Below are 10,125 nucleotides of genomic sequence, written 5' to 3'. Positions count from 1 at the left end.
ATTTGTATCCTTTTAAGGACTATGGTTTTAGTGTCCTCTTTAATTTTTACAGTTTATGGTGGATTTTGGTAGTAGAGGTTAATTCCTCTGATATAGAAAAAATAGCCTGTGCAATAGAATGTATTTACAAAGATGAATTTTATTGCACAAATGATTAATCTCCTAAACTTTATGATGATAAATATCCAAATAAACTGCAATGAGATAAAGATTATTTCCTAGACTTTCAGAAATTCTTAGAATGATGAGAAATGGGAATGCATTGGTGACGAGTACTTGGTGATGTATGGGAATGCCAACACTTTTCCAAGTGCCACTGAAGCCTCACCAGAGCATCTTGGACTGAAATTCCTGCATAACTAATGAGGGAACAAGGCAATTACAGAAGGAATGCTGAAAGAGAAAAAAAAATTAAATGCTATTTAATTAAATGCTATTTTCAGGATAATCTTTTGATTCCTATGAAAATAATTTTATCATGATTTGGAAGGAGGTTATTGACAACACCAGCATTGCAGAGCTGGAATCTTTTCAGGTTGTATTAATAAAAATAAGGAAGAACTCTTCAGAGGATTTAATATCAAATGACATATTTTGGTGCAGGTAATTACCTGTTTAAATCTATTTAACACTTAACTATGCATTTTGATCCAGTGTCAGAATTCTGATTTGAGTCAACAAGTCCTGGTGTTACACCCTGGGGTTTTTATTCCCATCCCTTTCATTGTGCAGATGCATTCAATGCTTCTGCAAATTGGCTTCATAACTCTAAAGAGCTCTGAGGGACTCTTGTGGCTTTTATTTGTTTATTTGGTTTTATTTTGTTTTATTTTGTTTTCCTGTCCATTCTCTCCAGGAAGAAAATTAATTTTGTTAAACCAGTTAATTTAGAAATGGGCTGGGAAGCTACTGAACTGACAGTTATAGTGTATTGTTACATTTTTTTATTTGAATAACAAACCATTTTTAATTCTTGGTGATGAATAAATGGCCATAGAATATTAATCTAAGCCAATGTCACAGCTCAGAGGAAACTACAGAGCTTGCTGAGTACCAGCTGACTGAAAATTCCAGTCTGTATTCTTTGTGAATTCAGGCTAAAGTGATTTGTCACTGATTTTTTGATCAGTCAAGCACAGTTCAGATGTGGAATGATTTTTATTCACCACATTAGCTTACACTGTGACATTGTTTAGCAGGCTTTAAACTAAAAATAAAAACCACTTCTTAATATACTGGAAAATAATATCTTAAAGTATTCAGGAAATACTTCAAGTTATTAATTGCAGCATTTTTTAGATACAGTGAGAGAGCTTGGCCATGGTGAGCTGGATTTAGCCTAAGGCTGAACAAGACAAGGTGGCTTTATACCAGTTGTGTCTTTTATGAATTCAAGACTTTAGAAGAGGACAGTTTGGCTTCCTCACAGCAGGTGCTGTGTAAAAGCAGGTTCAGAGCAGCTCAAATCACATCTGTGGGATTTGAGGAGCTGCACAAGCCACAGACCAGGAGTGACACTTGGCTGCTTCCTACATCTCACAGGGGGATTTCTAAGGACTCTTGGAGGCCATTGGTTTCCAAATGCTGAACAAAGATGATGGCAAACAGGGACAGGTGAAGGCAGGTTTTCAACCCATCAGCTTCAACAAAGTCTAATTTTATTACATAAAAACATATCTGCTTTAACCAACAACTTGATTTAGGACTATTTATGACCAAATACAAAATGGAAAGTATCACATTCATGATTTCTCTCTGCTGCTTTTACTTTTTTGCTTTTTTTTACTTACAAAAAAGTAAATAAATGAACCTCAAAGAGTCAAGAAGGAAACTTACTTCTGTGCAAGTGACCTGCATTGGTTCATAAGAAAAATCTCTATGACAATAAAAGCAAGGTACTGTCAAAAACATCTACCAGCTTCTTGCTTCATTGCCACCTCACTTTTCCAAAAGAACATCCCAAAAAAATTCACTCTAACCAGGGTGTAATGCAAGGTATCATTCACTAGAATGCCACAGAAAGGCTCTTTTATGGGCCAGGCAGCTTACCAAGGACATGGGGATGCTCACTGAATCCAGCAACCTCTTTTTTTTGGGTGTTTCTGTTGGTTTTGTCAAGCAAATGAGCAGACAGCCTTATAAATTCTTTTTTATAATGCTCTAGCTGCGCAGATTCTATACAAGAAAAATCTCACATTCTTTAATATTTAAAAACTTCTTATAATACCTTTGCAGACACAAAGATCTCTGTACAGTGAAGGAATTTTGTGCATTCTCTTTTTGCCAGGGGTACTTTGCCTGTGGGAGGACCACGAGGAGGTAATCTGTGCTCAGTCACTCCTTTAGCCTAAAAATAATTGAAAATGAAATTAGAAAATACTTTTTCAGCTTCTGAAACAATATGAAGGGGTAGAAAAGTAAGACATGGTTTTGTAAATCGTCAACTATTTCGGAGCGCAGGAGTCACAAGTGAACTGGCATATTATTTAAAAAGTGGTTCCTGTAAAAGAGGGGTAGCAAGAGAGCAAAAGAAAATTGAGCATAACAGAGATGGAAGAAGCAGCTTACTGGAACCAATAAATAGTCCATACATTTAAATAGGATACATTTAAATTTAGTATATTAATATTAAACTTTATACAACACCATATCTGAATTTCACTTTATTTTCCATTAATCCATTTCCTTTTTTTTTTTTTTTTTTTTTTGCACAGCCTCTCTGAAAGGGAATTAAACCCCAAAGTAAATAGTTGAATTATTTCTAACCAAATAATTTCTTCTTAAGACTCAGGTTTCTAACTAAATTATTTCTTCTTCCCCACTTACTCTAAGTTAGGAGAAAATTTGCTTCAGCTCCAATTACAGGCCTCTGCTTAAGAAAGATCTGTATAATTTTTATACTTGCTGAGACAGCACATTGTTGCCTTAGTCTCTGAAATGTCTCTGAGCTCAATTAATATTTTCCAGAATTGTCCCCAGTGAATAGGGATTCTCAGTGCTGATTTGAAAGGAGACACAGCAGACACTTGGACACAAACTGAGAAAGTTACCAGTGCTCAGCAAGGCCCATGGAATCAGAACATTTGCAGTAACTGGTGAGGTTAAGCTTAGATCAGACGAGTTCCTTCTCCTGGCAAAACAGCTTTCTGCAAGTGAACCTCAAATTTCAGTCCACAGCAACTCCAAGCACCTCTCTGCTCCCCAGTGACTTTTTATATAATCCAACAGGATGGAATATGAAGAGAGGTTTTCCCTAAGGATCAGCATAAATTTCTTTCTGCTTGCTTTCAACCCATTACTTAGGCTTAGAGTACTTCAGGTTATCCTGAACATTTCCACATTACCCAATGATAACAACACCCCAAGTGAGATTTCTGGCTGGAGTTCACTCCTTTTCAGCCATGGTGCAGTCAGGGAGGACAATGTGGCTGCTTGAACCCCCACAGCAAGAAGCCAATCTTTACCAATAGGGTAAAAAATGTGGCAGGAACCAGAAAGATTAAAAAACCCAACAAAGCAATGAACCAACCAACCATCCAACAAATAAACAAACAAATCCACCCCTCCCAGCACCACCAAATCACTTGCAGAATACTTGAGCCTGGAAAAATAACCAACTGGAGTAGACATGCATTCTTCCACGTTTTTATGGAGACAATAAACCAAGAACTGGGTAATATGTTCTGATCATCTGATTTAAGCAGACTCAAAGTACTTGCCTAGTAAAATTACTGCTTTATATAACAGTTGGTTCTTTTTGTTTTGATTAATGACTCTGCTAGTTTCTAGGCAGCGACACTTCCTACAGCTACACTGGAGAAAGCACATTTTTTGGAACTGCTGTTACCTGCCAGTGAGAAAATGGTTGTCCTGCCAGGGCATTTTAGAGAGAGCAATTAAATCTTGCTTTAAAATAGGAAGTGTCTTGTGTTGTTTTTAAACATGTAAGAATTTTTGAGCATCCTGTTCTTGTTTTTTTCTAATTCAATTGCATTACCAACCATGTGAATCTTCAGACAAGACAAATTGCCTTTGTTTGGAATAAATTTCCTATATAAACACATATTCTCTCCAAATATCTTTGGAAACACTCATACTTCCTCACAACTCCTTTTGGTAGCTCAGACAGCTTTTACAGCTTAATTTTTTTCTTTTTTTGGGGCTCAGTGCAGTAGAAGCACATTGTGCACATGTCTTTTAGTGTTTAATCTTTTTCATTTACAGAGTTTGGTCACAGAACAAGGACTCAAGAAAACAGAGCTTCATTTCCCAGGCATATAAACCAAAATGGCAGCATTCAGATAAGGAAACTGAAAAGACTTTGACTGTTGCAGAAGCTTGAATGCTGTTGTGACTTTTCCTGTCTAAATCAAGCACAGAAAACTGGCACAGCTACTTTTGATGGAGAGGATGAGCTGCTTTGAAATGTGGTGGAAAAACACAACCCACAACCCACTGCTCCCACTGCTTCAGCTCTCAGGCAGCCTTGCAAACAAGAGTAAAAGACCAACATCTGCAACCAAGTAAAAGCTCCTCATCCAACCTATCTTTCAAAGAAACTGGACTAGGACAGAGGACCATTAGGCTGGAGTTTCAACACCTTTTGAGAGAAATTTCTATAAATTTTTACCTTGTCTTTAAAAAACAGGAAGGATTGGGAAAACCAAACAGCAAATTTTTAGGTCACTCTGCTTTGAATGCAAAAACTGGGAACAAAGTCTTTAAAAATTATTTAAGGTATACAGTAGCAAAGAAAGTGCTTTGATTTCCAATTGCCAAACTGCATGGGTAAAAATCTCATAAAAAACTGCATGGGATGAAAAATGCCAAAGTGGTAGTCAGATTTCAAGAGATCTTCTGCCAGAGATTCATGTTCAGTTGTATGAACTGGACATATGGATTTAGTTATATTAATGTGAGAAGAGTTTGGAGCACAGAAATATTACTTCTGTAAAAAGCCAAGAAATGTAATGCAGAGGGACTAGGCAAAAAAAAATCTTTCAAACTAAGGCAGAAAGTGAAAGAAAAGATCACAGAGTTGTGGGATCTCCTGTCCTGTAATAAAATGAAAGCAAATTTCTCAGAGCATTCATGAATAAATCCAGAATTTAGTGCCACATTTCAAAAATAAATAACATTCTGTGTACATAAAAGGTTAACAGCCAGTCTGCTACTATAAACTTATTTGGTTTTGTTTTTTAAATCCTGTTATTGTGGGTTTTAGTTGTTGGTTTTGCTGTTTCTTGGTTTTGCATTTTTTTCTTTTTAAGAAACTTCCTACTGCAGACACAACCAGGCCAGAGACAGCTCTATTAGCACAAAGCACATTCCAGCAAATGCCAAGGGCTGTCCCAGTGAGTACAGGGTGGAGAGGACACAGCCTTCCCACCAGAGAGCCAGCCAATGCTTCAAGAGCTTCCACTGCCAGCTCTGTATCAGCCATGGGGTAGGAGGAGTCCATTTTTCACTTTTAACTTCTTGCTTGCTGAGTCTGCATTTTGACTTTTCTGCTTCGTGCCAACTTTTCCCTCAATTTCCCAGCCTCTGGCTGCTGCTGCACCTCAATGGATGTCTCCTCATGCTCATGCTTCCCAAACTTTCTGGCTCTGGAGGAAGATGAGAGGATCTCTCTGTCACTTTTCTCTTCTGCAGAACTTACTAAGGCAGTGATTAGTTGCTGTATTAGTTGATTATTGTTCAGATTGGTGCAGGCCAGAAAACACTTTTCTTGGAGACTTAAACTTGATTAGGATATTATACACCCACTGTTATTCTAATTCCTTACAAAAGATCCTGAGCTGCTTGTTTCAATCTATATGATCTACAGATGCTACCAGAGGATGTAATCAGCTTTCTCCCATATGCTTGGGCTGATCAGAATTAAGAACTCTTTGCTGGTGCCTTTCTTATTTCAATAAACTCATCCAAATTCTCCTTGCAGATAGATCTCTGCTGTATTTCAGTATCAATGGAGCTTAAAAGTAAAAAGGGCAATGTAAACACATTGTTATAGATACATAAAATATTCTGAATGAGAACTTTTCATGCCAGCAACCAAATTAGCTCCATGATCCTCTAGTCATACTGCCTATGTCAGCAAATGCAGTTCCTCAATAATTTCATGCTTGCCTTTTTCTCTGAAATCATGGTCAAAGAACTAATTAAAAATGGTAAAAATATCAGGATCCTAAAAATGGCACTGTAAGACAAATCTGAGAAAAACTGGAGCTTTTAAGCTCTCAGATTCCTTGATAACCTCAGCCTATCTGAGGTTCAAAAAAACCATTGTGTTTGATAAGAAATCCTAATGTTTGTCTGGTTTTTTCCTTCTTCATGCAGCTGTGGGCTCAGGACTTCTAAAAAAAGATGAAGACTTGAAGACAATCAAACAAACAGGACTGGCAGTGCCCAGCAAAAGGCTGAGGAGCTGTGATGCAGCAGAGAAAAACTACAGAGCAAGTTTGAGTGATGACTTTTACCAACTCTATCTTTGACCTTTACTCAGTCTTTTTAATTATTGTGATTTTCTTTCGTTTTATTGTGGTTTTTCAAAATGTGTCTGCACTTTACAAACGCTCTGTTTGCTTCAGTAGAAAGAGTCAAAACAAACAAGCAAAAAAACCGAGCCAAAAGTACAACCCCAAAGCTGGAAACTGCATATTAGGAGCAGGGATGGCCAAACTCTTATTCCCAGCCCTGTGTTCAGAAGGGAGAAAGCAAACAAAGCTTCTGTGGCCCTTCCTGTGACCCTGCCAGCACAAGCAGAGCCTGTCAGTGTCCACCCACAGCCCAGGACATTCTGGGCAGCCTGGGCTGCACTGAGCCCATGCTCCCTGGGAGCTGCTGGAAAGGCTGCACACAGGTCTGGGCAGCCTGACCCCAGGAAAGGGCTCATGGTGAAGGGGAAGACAAACTTCTTTCAAACCAGTATTTCTGTATCAACTTAAAAAAACCCCAAAAAACATAGAAAGTTTTTACTACTTTGTTCAGAAGTAAAATGGAGATGGGGACTGAAAAACCCCATTTTTGGTTTCTTTGGTGGAGCATTGCTTTGTGATGTGAAAGCGGCACCTGCCAAAGAGGCTGTCACTCACATGTACAAGTGAGCTGTACTGCAAAACTGAAAAATTAATTAAACCATTGTTTATTCAATTACATGCTCTGTCCCTGCTCTATCTAGATAAACAAGCTGAATAAACTTCTGAAAGCTCTCAGCCTGAAGAGCCTGAATCCTATTATCAGCTGTTAAATTAAACATTTAGAAGGCCACATTCTATGAAAGGATATTTCCAAGGACCTCTGATACTTCTAAAACAGCACATTAAAAATATTTTGGCATTTTAAACAAAATTGCCTTGAAATTTTCAAGATCTGAAATGGGTCTACAAATTAACTACTTCCATTTAATTTTTTCCATCAAGTTTTATGTGGTAAAAAATATTTTTTTATATAAACCAAGGAGAATCATCTATTAAAGAAGAGATAGTGTATTTGGCTTGGTAATATTTTCTTACCTGAGATCACAGACCATACACCAAAGAGTGTGAAATTCCTCTCTGACTGTCTACAGATCACTGAGACTGGGTGACAATTCAGAGCAGACTACAGAGATTTCACACATTATTCAATGGTGAAAGTAAGGAGGAGACTCAAGCCCAGCACCAGGAGCATTTACAATTAAAAGTTGTGAGAGGCAAAGCAGATGTGCTTGAGCACAGGAACCACCTGGCAAGTGTCACTTTACAGTCCTGCATGTGCAGAAATGCTTTTCACAAGTGATGAAGTTCACAGCACCACTGGAATCCAATACTTTACTACACGAGAAACTGGCAGCAAGAGCAGCTGCAGGACAGAACTCCATGGGCCAGCTACACCTTTTTGGAGGGGGCAAAAAGAAGCTCATGTATTCAGAGGTTTAAACCAGAATATGATATGCATGTGCCATTGGGATATCCACTGCTTTAGCAGCTTCAGCCATCAGCACTGAAGCCAGTGTTTCAAATTTACCCTTGGCTCTTGGACAGAGACTTTATTAAAAAGCCTAGCCAAGAAGAAATGGTGAGAAAAAATGTTTACCACATAAAATTCCATCTTTCTTTAAGAGGAATCAAACATAAAAGCCTATAGGAGAGTTCTCACCTTAAAACAACAAAACAAGGAAAAAATATTGCCCCTACTGAGTAACAAAACATACATAAAAGAACTTCAGAATTACATAAAACTACCTACTCTTCCTGAGTAAGCAAAGAGAGTCAGTATGTGAAGTTTTATGTTCATTCCACTGCACCCTTGTGTTATTTCTTTATCTGTAAACAAACTCTTATTTTGCACAATGCTGAAAGAAGAACAGCAATTTTCCCCATGAGTGGATAAAGGCCCCAGAATCAGAAATCTGACTCTTATGTCAGCCTGCTCCCAGTTTGCCTTCATTACTTATGTGATTTTTGCCGTGAGGAAAAACACAGCATCTCTGTCCCAGAAACAGACTGGAGACTGACATGGGAAGGTTCAAGAAGGTTATTTATGCAAAATAACAATTTTCCACTATAATGCACCCCTTGATTTAACACTGGCTGCAATAATCTTTGCTCAGCAGTGGGAGTGCCAAAGCATCACACTGCTGCTAATGCAGTCTGAAAAAGAAGAGCTGATTTTTGCAACAGCAATGACAATACAAAGGCATGTCAGGACCCTGAGCCCAGAGTGAGTCACAGCATTTTCCTCTGTGTCTTGTAACAAGAGGACAGATCCTGCTCATAGCAGAGGCTGGCTTGTTTAGCAGGGGCTTTAGCAGCAGCCTGGGGCTGAGGCAGTGCCAGGGGAGCTGTGTCTGGGCGAGCAGGGAGGTCCCCAGAGCCATCACTGTTCCCAGGTCTCAGTGTGGCAGCACCAGAATCTCACCCTGCACCATCAGGCCCAGGGTCCAAGCTGTATTCAGCACAGACACTTCCCATCTACAGCTATTCTGTGTTTGAGAGTGAGTGGCTGCAGAGACATGCATGACACCAGTGGGCTTTGCACAGCCATTCAAAGGCTCCTGATCGATGTGGGAGGGATGGTGGGTTTGGCACAGGAGGAAAAGGATCATGGGTTAAGCTCAGGTGCACAGAGAGATTTATTCTGATGCTTGAAACTGAGCTCTGCTCAGATTACAGCTCAGACTTCACCCTTTGGTCCTTCTTGAACAGAGCAGTCAGAAATCTGACTTGTGTGATTAACTCATGTTATTAAAGTTTGGAAAAGAAAATAAGTACAAGTCAAATGAAAAAGCTCTGGCTATGAGTGAAACCAAGAATTCAATTGCCACTGTTCTGCAAACTGAGCAACCAGGGCTGTGCCCCCATGACCCCTGGGCAGTTGCAATGATCTGCACTGGCACTTGAAGGCACTGTAAATCATCTGCCCAGGGCAATATTGTAGACCTCAATAGATCTGATTAGCCCTTACTGTCTTCAGAGTAGATTTACTAGGGCACTAATGGGTTTTTAGCCCTTCCATCTCACTCAGTGACACTTCCCCAGGAGTGTTATGCATATTTCTGGATAAATGGCAAACCATGCTGAGCAGTAACTGTTGTGCAGCAGACATGAACTTGGTTTTGCTGGGTCTCTGCAGGTGCACACTGACAGCTGTCCTTACCTGGCTGGGGCCTGCCCACTCATCTCAGTCTGATCAGAAGCTGGGCTGCATTTCTGAGAGGCCAAATCTCTTCAGATGTGATGCTCTCTAACTTCCCAGTGGAGTACTGAAGGAAACAAAACACAGAATAGTCATGGATTTCTACCTAAGCAGGCTTGCAGCCCACCTCTATAAAGACTGAAATTTTCACATTAAGACAGGCACAGTACATTGCAGACATGTACTACAAAAAGCTACTGACTTTAAACAAGACCTGTTTTGGAAGGGGGGAAACGCAGTAAGAGAAATTTCACAGACCACCTGCCCAAAACCAGAGAAGCAGTTTCTCTGCTCTACTGCACAACCAGCCTGGCAACCTCAGCATTCTAGAGACACAAAAACTTCTTAGAAGGATGGATTGTTTTCCCCATGTATTTTAGAATTTAACTGTGTATTTCTTGCAGCTCCGCAGGCTGAGAGGGGCAAAAAGCTTTAATCCAAATATAA

General features: G+C 39.4%; 1 long non-coding RNA gene across 1 annotated transcript; it reads right to left on the bottom strand.

Moving 5' to 3' along the window:
• Positions 1 to 312: 312 nt before the first annotated feature.
• LOC139594685 (uncharacterized) lies at positions 313 to 9,745 on the bottom strand. The gene is made up of 3 exons (XR_011680731.1): positions 9,640 to 9,745; positions 2,228 to 2,347; positions 313 to 393 (listed from the first exon to the last, which is right to left on the bottom strand). It is a non-coding gene; the product is annotated as an uncharacterized lncRNA (long non-coding RNA).
• Between the last annotated feature and the right edge of the window lie 380 nt (positions 9,746 to 10,125).

Source organism: Agelaius tricolor, unplaced genomic scaffold (assembly GCF_023055355.1).
Source record: "Agelaius tricolor isolate 1412-34295 unplaced genomic scaffold, bAgeTri1.0.p SCAF_12, whole genome shotgun sequence".
Classification (NCBI taxonomy): domain Eukaryota; kingdom Metazoa; phylum Chordata; class Aves; order Passeriformes; family Icteridae; genus Agelaius; species Agelaius tricolor.
The sequence above is the reverse complement of the archived record's forward strand: the minus strand, read 5'-3'. Positions and strand labels throughout refer to the sequence as shown.